This window comes from Dasypus novemcinctus, chromosome 19 (assembly GCF_030445035.2).
Source record: "Dasypus novemcinctus isolate mDasNov1 chromosome 19, mDasNov1.1.hap2, whole genome shotgun sequence".
NCBI classification, from domain to species: Eukaryota; Metazoa; Chordata; class Mammalia; order Cingulata; family Dasypodidae; genus Dasypus; species Dasypus novemcinctus.
Genome location: NC_080691.1, coordinates 18,974,058 through 18,988,769, shown reverse-complemented (window position 1 = coordinate 18,988,769; position 14,712 = coordinate 18,974,058). Strand labels below are relative to the sequence as shown.

Below are 14,712 nucleotides of genomic sequence, written 5' to 3'. Positions count from 1 at the left end.
TGCCATGCCACGCAGGGGTGTCCCCCACATAGGGGAGCCCCATGCGCAAGGAGCGTGCCCCGTAAGGAGAGCCACCCAGTGTGAAAGAAAGTGCAGCCTGCCCAAGAATGGCACCGCACACATGGAGAGCTGACACAGCAAGATGACCCAACAAAAAGAAACACAGATTCCCGTGCCGCTGACAACAACAGAAGCGGACAAAGATGACGCAGCAAATAGACACAGAACAGACAACTGGGGCGGGCAGGGGGAAGGAGGAAGGGAGGAAGGAAAGAAGGAAGGGAGGAAGGGAGGGAGGGAGGGAGAGGAGAGGCAAATGGCTCATAAACAGATGTTTTAAATACTATTAACAAATAATTAACAAATAATACAAAGTGAAGTGAGATATCACTTTTTACTTAAGTCTCGCCCAGTCAGAGGAGGCAGGAGTGCCTCAGAGTTCTAGATCCAGGTTTTTTGTCCTGGCAAATAAACCTATGCTTTGGCTTTCAGTGATGCCCTACTTAGGTGTCCCTGCTCCTCCAGAAAGTCCAGTCGTGGTTAGAACTTGATAGGAGCTCAAGGCTTTAAAACCCAGGGACATGCCCAGGAATCAACTAAAATTCAGGAACACATCCCAAATTCAACTAGAACTCAGGAATGTGCCCCACATTTTCCCAGCTCTGTGTGCCAGACAGCGAGTTCAGTCCTTTCCGACTGGCTTGTGAGCCTCACACCTCTCCTGGGAGGTGGGTATTATCACCACTGTACACAAAACAAATGTAAACCCTCACAAACACACTTACACACCTGCCAGCAGAATAGCCACCTCTGCCCACCAGCACACCTGCCTGCTCAAGGGCTTGTGCTTTGTGTCTCTCGCCGTCTCTGCTGACTCACCTGGTCCATAGGGCACACCTGGAGCGAGGCCCTCAGGAGTTTGCCTTGCTGCCAGAGCCCTCAGAGTCTTTTTCCCCAATAGGACTTTCTTTGACTGTCAGAAAAGATGAAGATGCCGAGTGACCCACAGGCAGGATGAATGTCAGGCACTGGCAAGCTTGCCCGCCTGTGGGTGTGGGAGCAGGACCTGAGACTCGCAGCGCTCCTTCCGGGAGGCTTTCTCTGCTGGGTGGGCGGCTGCAAGGGGCGGGCCACCTCCTCCGGGCCCTCTGCCTGTCACTGCTCCCCATGGCTCGGCTCCTCAATGAACCTTTGTCTCTCTGGAGCCTGTTGGTTTTGGCTCCTAGCAGCCTGTGGGATCAGTCCCAGATCCCCAGGAAAAGATCACTCCTTTGAAGAAAAAGAATGGAAGTCCTGAAAGAGGGGCCAGCCTCCCAGTCTAAGCATTCATTTACCCTCTTACTTATAAAAGAAACCACTTCACAGATGTTATCCTCATGTTTGGATGTAGGGCATAAAATCGACTTGTTCACAAATTTTCTATCTGTGTGGTTAATTGCCTTCCCAATAAACTATCAGCCCTGTACGTTCTTGGGCTGGGCCTAGAATATTTTTCCTTGTTTATTTCGAAAAATAAAATAATCTACTCCCATGTTATATTTAAACAGAACAAAAAAGGTTAGGCAGTGGAACTAAATCTCCTCCCTGGACCCCTTAATTCTCCAGTTCATTTCTCCACAGGGGAATCTCTGTATCACTGTTACCTGTTTCTTGTGTATCCTTCCTGAGACATTTTTTCTTTATGTGCATGTGTACGTGTATCCCTATTTATACAAATGGGAGCCATACTCTATCTTGTTTCTTGCTACCTTTTTTTTTCCTCTTAAAAATGCCTCTTGTAGCTCTCGATTATGTATGTATCAGCACATACAATGTGTATGTGAGTTTTCAGTTACCCTACAGCCTTCCACCATGTGGATATGCCAGTTTATTTAACTGGTCCCCTTTGATGAACATCCCGGTCACTCCCAGACTTACTTTTTTTTTTCCAATTTTTTTTTTCAGTTTTTTTTCTCTTGTTTTTCCTTCTTTTTTTTCTTCCAGGCTTTTGATACTACAAACAGTGCTGCAGTTTAATATCCTTCTGTTTATTATGTCTTGGAGCCCATGTGCAAGTGGGTCTGTAGAACCAATTCCTAGAAGTGGAATTGTGGGATAAAGGGATGTGCATCTTACACGTTGATAAAAAATGGTCAGTTGCTCTCTGACAAGGCTCACAGTTTTTGTCCAGCCGAGTGCTAGCTCCTTAGACATCTCTTCCTCTTGCCTAAGTCTTGAATTGACTCAGAAATAAAACAAAGAAGTCTGGAGGTGAAGGGCAAGGTATTACCTTTATTGTTGATAAAGCTGATATTTGAGGCTGTGGTCTGAACCTCAGATTGACTTTCCACCCACACCCAGTTTGTCCTTCTATACTCACTAGTGACATAATCCAGGCTACCTGTGGTGGGGGGCAGGGAGGAAAATCTGTACTAGCCAAAGGGGTACTGATGCAAAATACCAGAAATTGGTTGGTTTTTATAAAGGGCATGTATTTGGGGTAGGAGCTTACAAATACCAGGCCATAGAGCATAGAAAATAGACCAAAGGCTATTTTCACATGTTGGAGCAAGATAGCTGCCGACGTCTGCGAGGGTTCAGGGTTCCTGGGTTTCTCCCGTCCAGCGTCTTGTTTCTCTCTGGGCTCAGGGTTCCTCTCTTCCTGGGGCTGGCTTCTCTTTCCTCTGTGTGCTTACTTCCTGGGGCTCCAGCTTAAGGCTTCAGCATCAAACTCCAACATCAAAACCCTTCCACATGTGGAGCTGGCCCATGTGCAGTGCTGATGCACGCAAGGAGTGCCGTGCCACTCAGGGGTGTCCCCCGTGTAAGGGAGCCCCATGCGCAAGGAGTGCACGCCATAAGGAGAGCCTCCCAGTGTGAAAGAAGGTGCAGCCTGTCCAGGAATGGTGCCGCACACATGGAGAGCTGACACAACAAGATGACGTAACAATAAGAGGCACAGATTCCTGTGCCGCTGATAAGGATAGAAGTGGTCACAGAAGAACACACAGCAAATGGACACAGAGAGCAGACGACTTGGGAGGGGGGTGGAAGGGGAGAGAAATAAATAAAAAATATATCTTAAAAAAAAAATCCCTCCAACTCTGTCCCTTGCCACGCCCTAATGACGTGGCTCAATCAAAGCCCTAATCATAACTTAAACACAAATCAAAGTCCTAATCATAACTTAAACATGACTAGATACAGACCAGATTACAAACATAATCCAATATCTATTTTTGGAATTCATAACTATATCAAACTGCTACAATATCCATTCAGGAAGCATCAGAAATAGTGAAGAAATGTTACTACACAACAAACAAATGTGGTTGAATGAATGAATGGACTCCACCACTATTCTGGACCTATAAATGATAGATCCCAGAGTCCTCTGCCGTCTTTCTTTTGGAGAGAATGGTCTGACTAGGAGTTAGGAGCTCAACTCCAATTTAAGACTGACTCAGTCCTGCCCTTTACCTCTGTACTTTCCCTGAGTCTTAATTTCAGCTCCTGGCTGTGCAAGGCTTGCAGTCACAAAGCAGTCTCTTGCTAGACCTCTGGAGAATTCATAATGTGCCATTTCCACCCAGCAAGTTTTGAGGGAGACCTTTCTTGTATTGTGAATTTCCTGTTTCATGCCAGGAACCTGCCTTCTATGAAGGACAGCCATTGCAGTGTAGTGTGAAGATTTTTCTTTATGACAAAGTCTATATCCATTTAGTAACTCTGTATTTAGGACGTGCCATGTGCCAGGCACTTAGTGCTTGCACCACTGAGGTGAATCAGTCCTAGACCTTAATCAAAGCGAGGGGAAGGGTCAGGTAAATGGGTAAATCCAGCCCCTGGAGATCATTGCCCTGACAGGGGCAAGCCCAAGGAGCTATGAGGGCAGACTGGAGGTGTGGGTTTGAGAGGTTATGGGTGGGAAGAGGATTTCTTGTACTTGGGGAAGGCCTTTGGTTTCACAGAGATTTGCAAAATGTGTTTCTGATTCCTGGAAGGTGAGCTAAACTGGAGGAGGGGACAGGAACACTGCTCTTAGAAGCTCTGCTCTCCCACCTCGTTTCAATTTCCCTTGTAAGTGAACTTTCTAGAGCAGTTTTTCCTAGGATGTTTCTAAGAAAACTAGCCTTTGGGCACCCTGGGGAAAGGTTCCCAGTCCAGATTTGGTTTGAGAATCTCTGCAAAGGAAATTTCTCCTCCTCTCCTTGAAGATTGACAGTGCACACTACCATAGTAAAAGCTCTAAGAAGTCCATCAGTAAAGAAACTTATCTCAGTATTTTTCACACATATTTGTCTGTGGAATCATTTTTCCTCTTTACTGTCTTGATAGCATAGAATTATGTATATTGCTTCTTCACATTTTGATTTGAAATTGCTATAGGGTTTGTGTATGTGTGGTCAATCACATGAAAACATCTTTGATACTTTTTTTCACCCCCTATGTCTGTTGAAAGGTTTAGGTTTTGTTTTTGTTTTTGTACTCAATTTTATGTTTGTTTAGCGCCACTTGTTGGCTATTGGCCAGAAATCTAGGATGCTGGGGGTGAGGAGGTGGGCAATCTGAAATTCTACATATTTATGCTGAAGTTTAACCATATTTGACATAAGCATCAAAGAAAAGTGAAACGTTTCCTTCAGGGTGGTGGGGAGGAGGAAGAGGAAAACCCCCATCTTATGGTGTTTAATTTCTGTCGGTATATCTTCTCACCCCCTTTGTTGAAGTGATCGAAGCTATTTACATCCCCACCCACCCTTTTTCTTAAGTAACAAAGCAGAGATAAGTTTGGATTTATAAGTTCATTGGTTAGTTCTTAAAGGTTGTTCCCTTCCCAGGAGTCCTTAGTTCCTATTAGATCACTTCTGCGTTTGTCTTCTGTAGTTATCTTTGCTGGTGGAAAATGTTTAGTCAAGATTCTGGTACTTTTGTACACTCGGAGAAAGTGGCCTTTGAATTCCGAGCTTCAATATACGGAAGGTGTGTTGATTATAATGTGTGGATTTTATTTTTCCCATAAGGAAATAAAAAGATAGAAACAGTATTCCCCATCCCCCACCCCAACCACCTGCCTGGTTAGACATTAAAGTTGCTGGAAGAGCTTACAGAGTGGGGGAATGAGGGTTGGCTTTGTCCAGAGTGGGGCCAGTACACTCTGGGGCTGTAGCTGATGACACCATTGTTTATGGGAAGAACTGGGCTGGGGGTGGGGATGGGGGGAGGGGGAGGGGGGGGGGGGACACAGAAATGCAGGACTCCCATCCACTCTTAACTTCCCCCACAGGACAGCAAGGAATGGTCTTTCTCTTTTTATGTATGTATTATATACATTCATGTAATACATTGATACATTCTTGTAAGATATACAAACAGAACAGGTTGAAAAAAAGCCCTTTGGCCCTCTTTCCCCAGACCTGGTTCCCTCGTGACTTTTGATATGTATCTGTAAACTTTTACATTTTGCTTGGCTTTTCACATTAATGAACTCAGACTGCACATAATTTTCAGCAACTTGCTTCCTGTCTGCCCCCCACCTTAACACTATTACTCTCTCTCTTTTTATTTTAATGGCTACAGTTTTCTATGGTATGATGGTACCGTAGTTAATTTAACCATTTCCCCACTGACAGGAGTTATTTCCAGTTATTTTCCTATTACAAGTAATAACTAATAACATTTTAAATTACATTATTCATTCCCCTTTGTATGTATGAGTAGATACTGAGAAGTAAAATTCCCAGTTGTAGTATTTTTGTATTTAAATTTATTTTTTGAATAAGTAAGAGATGCATATGAACAAAATTCAAAATGTGCAAGAGTATACCATGAAAAGTAAATTTTCCTTCCTCACCTGGTCCCTAGGCACTCAATTCTTGTTAGAGGCAACTACTGTTAACTTGTTACTTGTGCATCCTTCCAAATATATTCTATGCAAATAGGAGCTTATATTTATATTGTATGTATATTGTGTTCAGTCTCTGTATATACACTTTTCATACTTTGCTTTCTGTTCTCTAACATGTTCGTAACTATATTAGTACATGTAGCACTTCCTCATTCTTTTCTTTTTTAAAAAAAATTGAGATGTAATTCACATAATTACTCTTTTAAAGTGTGTACTTCATCCCCTCTTGATACTATAAAACTATTGTGACTAGTAATAGAAGAAATTGTAGCATTGAGGTGGAGAAAGTGACCACAGTAGTTGCGGAGGGCAGGGAGAGGGAAGAAGAGATGTGATATGGGGGCATTTTTAGGACTTGGTGAGTTTTTATTTGTTCGTTTTTTCTCTCCTCTCCTCCCCCCAGTTGTCTGCTCTCTCTGTCCATTCGCTGTGTGTTCTTCTGTGACCGCTTCTATCCTTATCAGCGGCACCGGGAATCTGTGTTTCTTTTTGTTGCGTCATCTTGTGTCAGCTCTCCATGTGTGCGGCGCCATTCTTGGACAGGCTGCACTTTATTTTGCCCTGGGTGGCTCTCCTTTCGGGACGCACTCCGTGCGCATGGGGCTCCCCTATGCAGGGGAGACCCCTGTGTGGCAGGGCACTCCTTGAGCGCATCAGCACTGCGCATGGGGCAGCTCCACATGGGTCAAGGAGGCCCGGGGTTTGAACCTCGGACCTCCTATGTGGTAGGCAGATGCTTTAACCATTGAGCCAAGTCCACTTCCCATTTTCGGGACTTTGAGTTATCCTAAATGATATTGCAGGGTCAGATGCTGGACCTTATATATCCTGCCTTAACCTACTGAATGTACTGTGAGAGAGTGTAAACTACAGAGTAAACTATTATCTATGTGGTGCAGCAGTGCTCCAAAATGTGTTCACTGAATGTGATGAGTGTGCCACAATGATGGAGGAGGTTGTTGGTGTGGGAGGAGTGGGGTGGGGGTGTTGGAGGTATACGGGAACCTCTTATATTTTTTAATGTAACGTTTTTTTGTGTGATGTAAATATCTTCAAAAAAATACAATTTACAAAAATTATGGGGTGGGGTAGTGGGGAGCAGGGTATATGGGAATCACTTATGTGTTTTATGTTTTTTAATGTAACGTTCTTTGTGATCTATTAACTTTAATAAAAAAGTGTAAAAAATAAAATAAAATAAAAATAAAGTGTACACGTCAGTGGCTTTTATATTCACCAGTTGTACCACTATTACCACTAATGCCAGAAAATTTTCATCACTCCAAAAAGAAACTGTATCTATTACCAGTCGCTCCCCATTTTTCCCTCCTCCCAGCTCCTGGCAACCACTGATCTATTTTCTATTTCCTTATTCTTATTAACAGCTGCTTAGAATGATGTTGTATAGGAGTATCATATTGTATTACCAACCAGTGCTTGACTCTTTTTTTTTTTTTTTCTGAGGCAGTTAATTTATTTCATATCATTGAGGTCATATAGTATTTGTCCTTCAATGCCTGGGTTGCTTCACTCAACATAAGATTCTCAAGGTTCATCCATGTTATCACGTGCGATTGTAGTGTATTGGTTCTTACAGCTGAGTAGTATTCCATTGTGTGTATATACCACATTTTATTGATCCACTCATCTGTTGATGGACATTTGGATTGATTCCAACTTTTGGCGATAGTGAACAATGCTGCTATGAACATTGGTGTACATATATTGGTTTGTGTCCTTGTTTTCAGATCTGATGGGTATATACCCAGCAGTGGTATTGCTGGGTCATATGGCAAATCTATGGATAATTTTTTGAGAAACCGCCAAACTGTCCTCCAGAATGGTTGGATCCTTCTGCATTCCCACCAGCAATGGATGAGTGTTCCCCTTTCTTCACATCCTCTCCAGCATTTGTATTCTACTGTTTTTTTCATGGCTGCCAATCTTATGGGAGTAAGATGGTATCTCATTGTAGTTTTGATTTGCATTTCCCTGATAGCTAGAGATTTGGAGCATTTTTTCATGTGCTTTTAGCCATTTGTATTTCTTCTTTGGAGAAGTGTCTGTTTAAGTCTTTTTCCCATTTTTTAAATGAGTTGTTTATCTTTTTGTTTTCAAGATATATGAGTTCTTTATATATGCAAGTTATAAGTCTCTTATCAGATATATGGTTGCCAAATATTTTCTCCCATTGTGTGGGTTCCCTTTTTACTTTCTTGACAAACTCCTTTGAGGTGCAGAAGGCTTTAATTCTGAGGTAGTCCCATTTATCTATTTGTTCTTTTGCTGCTCGTGCTTTTGGTGTGATATTCATGAAGCCATTTCCTATTACAAGGTCCTGTAGATGTTTCCCTACACTGCTTTCTAAGGTCTTTATGGTCTTGGCTCTTATATTTAGGTCTTTGATCCATCTTGAGTTGATCTTTGTATAAGGTGTGAGATGGTAATCCTCTTTCATTCTTCTACATATGGCTATCCAGTTCTCCAGGCACCATTTGTTGAATAGGCCATTCTCTCCCAGTTGAGAGGGTTTGGTGGCTTTATCGAATATTATATGGCTATATACATGAGGTTCTATATCTGAACTTTCAATTCGATTCCATTGGTCTGTGTGTCTCTCCTTATGCCAGTACCATGCTGTTTTCAGTACTGTAGCTTTGTAGTATGTTTTTTTTTTTTTTTTAAAGATTTATTTATTTATTTAATTCCCCCCCTCCCCTGGTTGTCTGTTCTTGGTGTCTATTTGCTGCGTCTTGTTTCTTTGTCCGCTTCTGTTGTCGTCAGCGGCACGGGAAGTGTGGGCGGCGCCATTCTTGGGCAGGCTGCTCTTTCTTTTCACGCTGGGCGGCTTTCCTCACGGGTGCACTCCTTGCGAGTGGGGCTCCCCCACGCGGGGGACACCCTTGCGTGGCACGGCACTCCTTGCGCGCATCAGCACTGCGCATGGCCAGCTCCACACGGGTCAAGGAGGCCCGGGGTTTGAACCGCGGACCTCCCATATGGTAGACGGACGCCCTAACCACTGGGCCAAAGTCCGTTTCCCTTTGTAGTATGTTTTGAAGTCAGGAAGTGTGATTCCTCCTATTTCGTTTTTCTTTTTCAATATGTCTTTGGCTATTCGGGGCCTCTTTCTATTCCAAATAAATTTCATAGTTAGTTTTTCTAGTTCCTTAAAGAAGGCTGTGTTGATTTTTATTGGGATTGCATTGAATGTGTAGATCAGTTTTGGTAGGATAGACATCTTAATAATATTCAGTCTTCCTATCCATGAACAGGGAATATTCTTCCATTTATTTAGGTCTTCTTTGATTTCCTTGAACAATCTTGTATAGTTCTCGATGTATAAGTTTTTTACCTCTTTAGTTAAATTTATTCCTAAGTATTTGATTTTTTTATTTACTATTGTGAATGGTATTTGTTTCTTGATTTCCTCCTGATCTTGCTCATTATTGGTGTACAGAAATGCTACTGATTTTTGCGCATTGATCTTATAACCTGCAACTTTGCTAAACTCATTTATGAGTTCTAGGAGCTTTGTTGTAGATCTCTCAGGGTTTTCTATATATAGGATCATGTCATCTGCAAATAATGAAATTTTGACTTCTTCCCTTCCAATTTGAATGCCTTTTATATCTGGTTCTTGTCTCAGTGCTTGAGCAAGTACTTCCAAGACAATGTTAAATAGGAGCGGAGACAATGGGCATCCTTGTCTTGTTCCTGAGTTTAGAGGGAAGGATTTCAGGATTTCGCCATTGTAAACAATGTTGGCTTTCGGTTTTTCATATATACTCTTTATCATGTTCAAAAAGTTTCCTTGTATTCCGATCTTTTGGAGTGTTTTTATCAGGAAGGGGTGCTGTATTTTGTCAAATGCCTTTTCTGCATCTATAGATATAATCATGTGGTTTTTTTTCTCTCAATCTGTTTATATGGTGTATTACATTGATTGATTTTCTTATGTTGAACCATCCTTGCATACCTAGAATAAATCCCACTTGGTCATGGTGTATAATTTGTTTAATGTGTTGTTGAATACGATTAGCAAGTATTTTGTTAAGTATTTTTGCGTTTAGGTTCATTAGAGAAATTGGTCTGTAATTTTCCTTTCTTGTGGTGTCTTTGTTTGGCTTTGGTACTAGGGTAATGTTGGCATCATAGAAGGAATTAGGCAGTGTTCCTTCTGTTTCGATTTTTTGGAATAGTTTCAATAGGATTGGTGTTAGTTCTTTCTGGAATGTTTTGTAGAATTCACCTGTGAAGCCGTCTGGCCCTGGGCTCTTCTTAGTTGGGAGATTTTTAATGACTGATTCTATCTCTTTGCTTGTGATTGGTTTGTTAAGATCATCAATTTCTTCTTTCATCAGTATGGGCTGCTTATGAGTTTCTAGGAATTTGTCCATTTCCTCTAAATTGTCATTTTTGTTGGAATATAGTTTTTCAAAGTATCCTCTTATGATAGTCTTTATTTCTGTGGGGTCAGTGGTGATATCACCTTTCTCATTTCTTATTTTGTGTATTTGCATCTTTTCTCTTTTTTTCTTTGTTAGTCTCGCTAAAGGTTTGTCAATTTTGTTGATCTTCTCAAAAAACCAGCTCTTGGTCTTGTTTATCTTTTCAAGTGCTTTCTTATTTTCTATTTCATTTAGTTCTGCTCTTATCTTTGTTATTTCCTTCCTTCTTCTTCCTGTTGGGTTACTTTGTTGTTGTTTTTCTAATTCCGTCAAAAGTGCAGTTAGTTCTCCAATTTTTGCTCTTTCTTCTTTTTTGAGATATGAATTTATGGCTATAAATTTCCCTCTCAGTACCGCTTTTGCTGCATCCCATAAATTTTGGTATGTTGTGTTATCATTATCATTTGTTTCAAGGTAGTCATTGATTTCTTTTGAGATTTCCTCTTTGACCCACTGTTTTTCTAAGAGTGTGCTGTTTAATTTCCAAATTGTCGTGTGGAGTCTGGGTCTCTGTCCCTTGCAAATTTCCAGCTTCACTCCACTGTGGTCAGAGATATTGTTTTGTATGATTTCGATCTTTCTGAATTCATTAAGCCTTTCTTTGTGGCCTAGCATATGGTCAATCTTGGAGAATGTTCCATGTGCGCTTGAGAAAAATGTATATCCTGCTGTGTTTGGGTGTAATGATCTATATATGTCTATTAGATCCAGCTCTTCTAATATACTGTTCAAATGTTTTGTTTCTTTAGTGATTCTCTTTTGAGATGTTCTGTCCAGAGTTGATAGTGAGTGCTTGACTCTTTAGGTTGTTTCTAGACCTTCACTGCCATAAACAGTGCCTCAGTGACCATTCTTGCATGTATGTGTGTGTATATGCCTTTACAACTTCTGGGTTTTGTGTCTTCCCCACTCCCTTGCTTTCTAGTACTTTTGAAACTGGCATCATTTGTTAAATAATCCAGCTTTACTGCACTGATTTGAAATGCTACTTTTATCATATACAAAATCCCCAGGTTTCTGGGCTTCTCTGCTTCTCCATTGAGCTCTTTGTTTATGTTGTAATTATCAAGCCTCCCTGTTGTTCTTATGTGTAGTGGGGTCAGAGGTGGCTCCCATTTGGCCTGTACTGTGGCATCCCACTTATACTTCCCCCAGCAGTCTGGGGCATTTGCCGACCCCACTGCCAATGCCTTGCAATTTCTAATTTTGAAATAATTGTTAGTATAATGAAAACTGTATCATGTTTAAATTTGCATTTTTATGATTTTTAGAAAAATTGAGCATGTTTTTCCATGTTGGTTGGTCATTTGTATTTTTCCTTCTGGGAATTGCTTATTCATACCCTTTGCTCATTTTTCTTTTTTTTTTTTTTTTTTAAAGATTTATTTTTTATTTAATTCCCCTCCCCTCCCCCGGTTGTCTGTTTTCTGTGTCTTTTTGCTGCGTCTTGTTTCTTTGTCCGCTTCTGTTGTCATCAGTGGCACAGGAAGTGTGGGCGGCGCCATTCCTTGGCAGGCTGCTCCCTCCTTCGCGCTGGGCGGCTCTCCTTATGGGTGCACTCCTTGCGCGTGGGGCTCCCCTACGCGGGGGACACCCCTGCGTGGCAGGGCACTCCTTGCGCGCATCAGCACTGCGCATGGGCCAGCTCCACACGGGTCAAGGAGGCCCGGGGCTTGAACCGCGGACCTCCCATGTGGTAGACGGACACCCTAACCACTGGGCCAAAGTCCGTTTCCCCCTTTGCTCATTTTTCTACAATGTTTATCTTCTTACTGATAGGTAGAGTCTGGATATTACTTTTTTCCTCTGCTATATATATTGCAAGTATTTTTTCTATTTTTTTTGGTAATGAGAATAATTTTTTAAAAATACAGATTGTATTCCTTCACTCACTCCCTTGCTTAAAACCTTTCAGTGGCTTCCCAGTGCTCTTAGGATAAAGACCAAAGTCTTTAGCAAGGCCTTTAAGGCCCAACATGATTTGATCTTTGCCTGCTCTCCAGCCTTGCCTAGAACCAAATGACTTGGCCAGGCACATTCTTGCTCACCTCAGGGACATCACAAGAAGGAACAGTATGGGCCTCCCCTCTTCTTCTTGAAAGCCTCCCCTAACTGCTCAGATTGGGCTGGTTTTGTCTGTTAAATGCTCTGCTTTGTGATACTCTGGACCAAGGTATGACTTATACCCCAGCAAAGTGTATGCTTCTGGAGGGCAGGGACCTTGTCAGCTTCATCTACTCCTCTCCTCACTTCTTAACTCAATGCACAACCCAGGTAGGCATATAACACTTGTCGAATGAGTAAATGAGACCCAGTCCTGCCTTCAAAGAGCCTAAGTAGCAACTGGTTCTGCCACTATGCGGGATTCAAAGTGGCAAGCAGGGCTGAGCTCTGCCCAGATCTACTGAGAATAGGCATGTTGAGAGTCACCCAAAGAGGAGCCAGATGATAGCAATGACAGCAAACAGAAAAATAAAGGAATTTTCAAGTCAGGAGATATTGTGAAAAAGCATGCCTTTTAGTGGCAATAGCCATCACTAGGTGAACGGATAAACAAAATGTGATCTAGCCATGCAATGGAATATTATTCAGCCATAAAAAGGAATGAGGGGAAGCGGATGTGGCTCAACAGATAGAGCATTCGCTTACCATATTGGGGGTCCAAGGGTTTGATACTCAGGACCTACTAGCTTATGTGGTGAGCTGGCCCACATGCGGTGCTGATGCGCGCAAGGAGTGCCGGCCCACACAGGGATGCCCCCGTGTAAGGGTAACCCCTACACAAGGAGTGGCCCCTGTGCAAGGAGAGCCTCCCCGCACAAAACTGCAGCCCACCCAGGAGTGGTTCCACACACACAGAGAGCTGACACAGCAAGATGACACAACAAAAAGAGACACAGATCCCCAGTGCTGCCTGATGAGAATACAAGCGGACACAGAAGAACACACGATGAATGGACACAGAGAGCAGACAACTGGGGTGGGGGGAGAGAAATAAATAAAAAAGTAAGTAAATCTTTAAAAAAAAAAAGGAATGAGGGGAGCAGATGTGGCTCAAGTGGTTGGGCACCCACCTCCCACACGGGAAGTTTCAGGTTTGGTTCCCCATGCCTCCTAAAGAGGATGAGCAGACAGCAGACACAATGAACAGACAGATGAGGGAGCTATCTGGGGGAGGGGGGACACAAATATAGAACTAAAAAAAAGGAATGAAATTCTGTTACATGCTGCAATATGGATGGACCTTGAAGATAAGTTGCGTGAAATAAGCCAGATATAAGTGGACAGTCGTATGATTTCACTTTCATGAAATACCTAGAATTAGCAAATTCACAGAGACAAAAAGTAGATCAGGTTACCAGGGACTAGATGGATGGGCGGGAGAATGAGGAGTTGTTGCTTAATAGGTACACAGTTTTTTTGGGGGGCGGTGCAAAGGTTTTGATAATTGGTGGTGGTGATGGTAGTACGATACTGTAAATGTAATTCATATCACTGAATTGGCACATAAAAGTCGTTACAGGGGAGTGAATGTGGCTCAAACAGTTGAGCTCCTTCCCACACGGGAGGTCCCGTCTTGGGTCACTGGTGCCTCCTAAAAGCAAAAAAACAAACAACAAGCAAACAAATGAAAAAAAAACAACCCAGGGAAGCTGAGTACTGGCTTCCCACGTAAGAGGTCTTGAGTTTGATCCCTGATTCTGGTACCTTAAAAAAAAAAAAAAAGTGGTTATAATAGGAAAATTTGTGTTGTATTAATATATATGTTATTACCACAATAAAAATTCTTTTTTAAAAACCAGGGCTTTTGGTTATAGATCTAGATTATTGAGATGGTTATTAAGATCTTATATTCATTTGCTTTAGGATTTGTCTTATTAGAACAGGTGTGAGGGAGGTAATAGTATTCTGATTTTAACCTAGGAAACTGGTGTGCCAGAAAAGTTAGATTACTGCCAAGAATTGCCCAGCTATTGTGTGATTTGTGCAATAGAGGCTCTGAAACACCGCATCTCCTGGTTGTTGAGTTTAGGCAGAGCTATATTTGCCATCCAAGGCTTTCTGGCTGCTGTCCCTGAGGTTTGAATAGTGCTCAGGGAACCTTGAAAGAATCAGCAGCTGCACTTGAGAGGCAAATGCCTGTTCAGAAGACATGGCTTTTGAGCAGCATCTTGAAGGATGACAGGTGGCCAGGGGTGGCGGGAGCCCCACGAAGAGTGAGGACTGTGTGTGCAGAGGCCTGAGGCATGAGGGCCTTGCAAGTTCTAAGGCCAGTGGGACCTTGGGATACTTGGATTCTGGTTGCCTCGTGGGAACTGGTGGCAAAGGAGGTGGGCTAAGACCAGGTTCAAGGAGTTTGGTTTTTATTCTATG

General features: G+C 42.4%; 1 protein-coding gene across 3 annotated transcripts in view; it reads left to right on the top strand.

Moving 5' to 3' along the window:
• The window catches only part of MLXIP (MLX interacting protein), a 79,605-nt gene that overhangs the window by 30,619 nt on the left and 34,274 nt on the right, over positions 1 to 14,712 (top strand). The gene's annotated exons all lie outside the window — the stretch shown is intronic.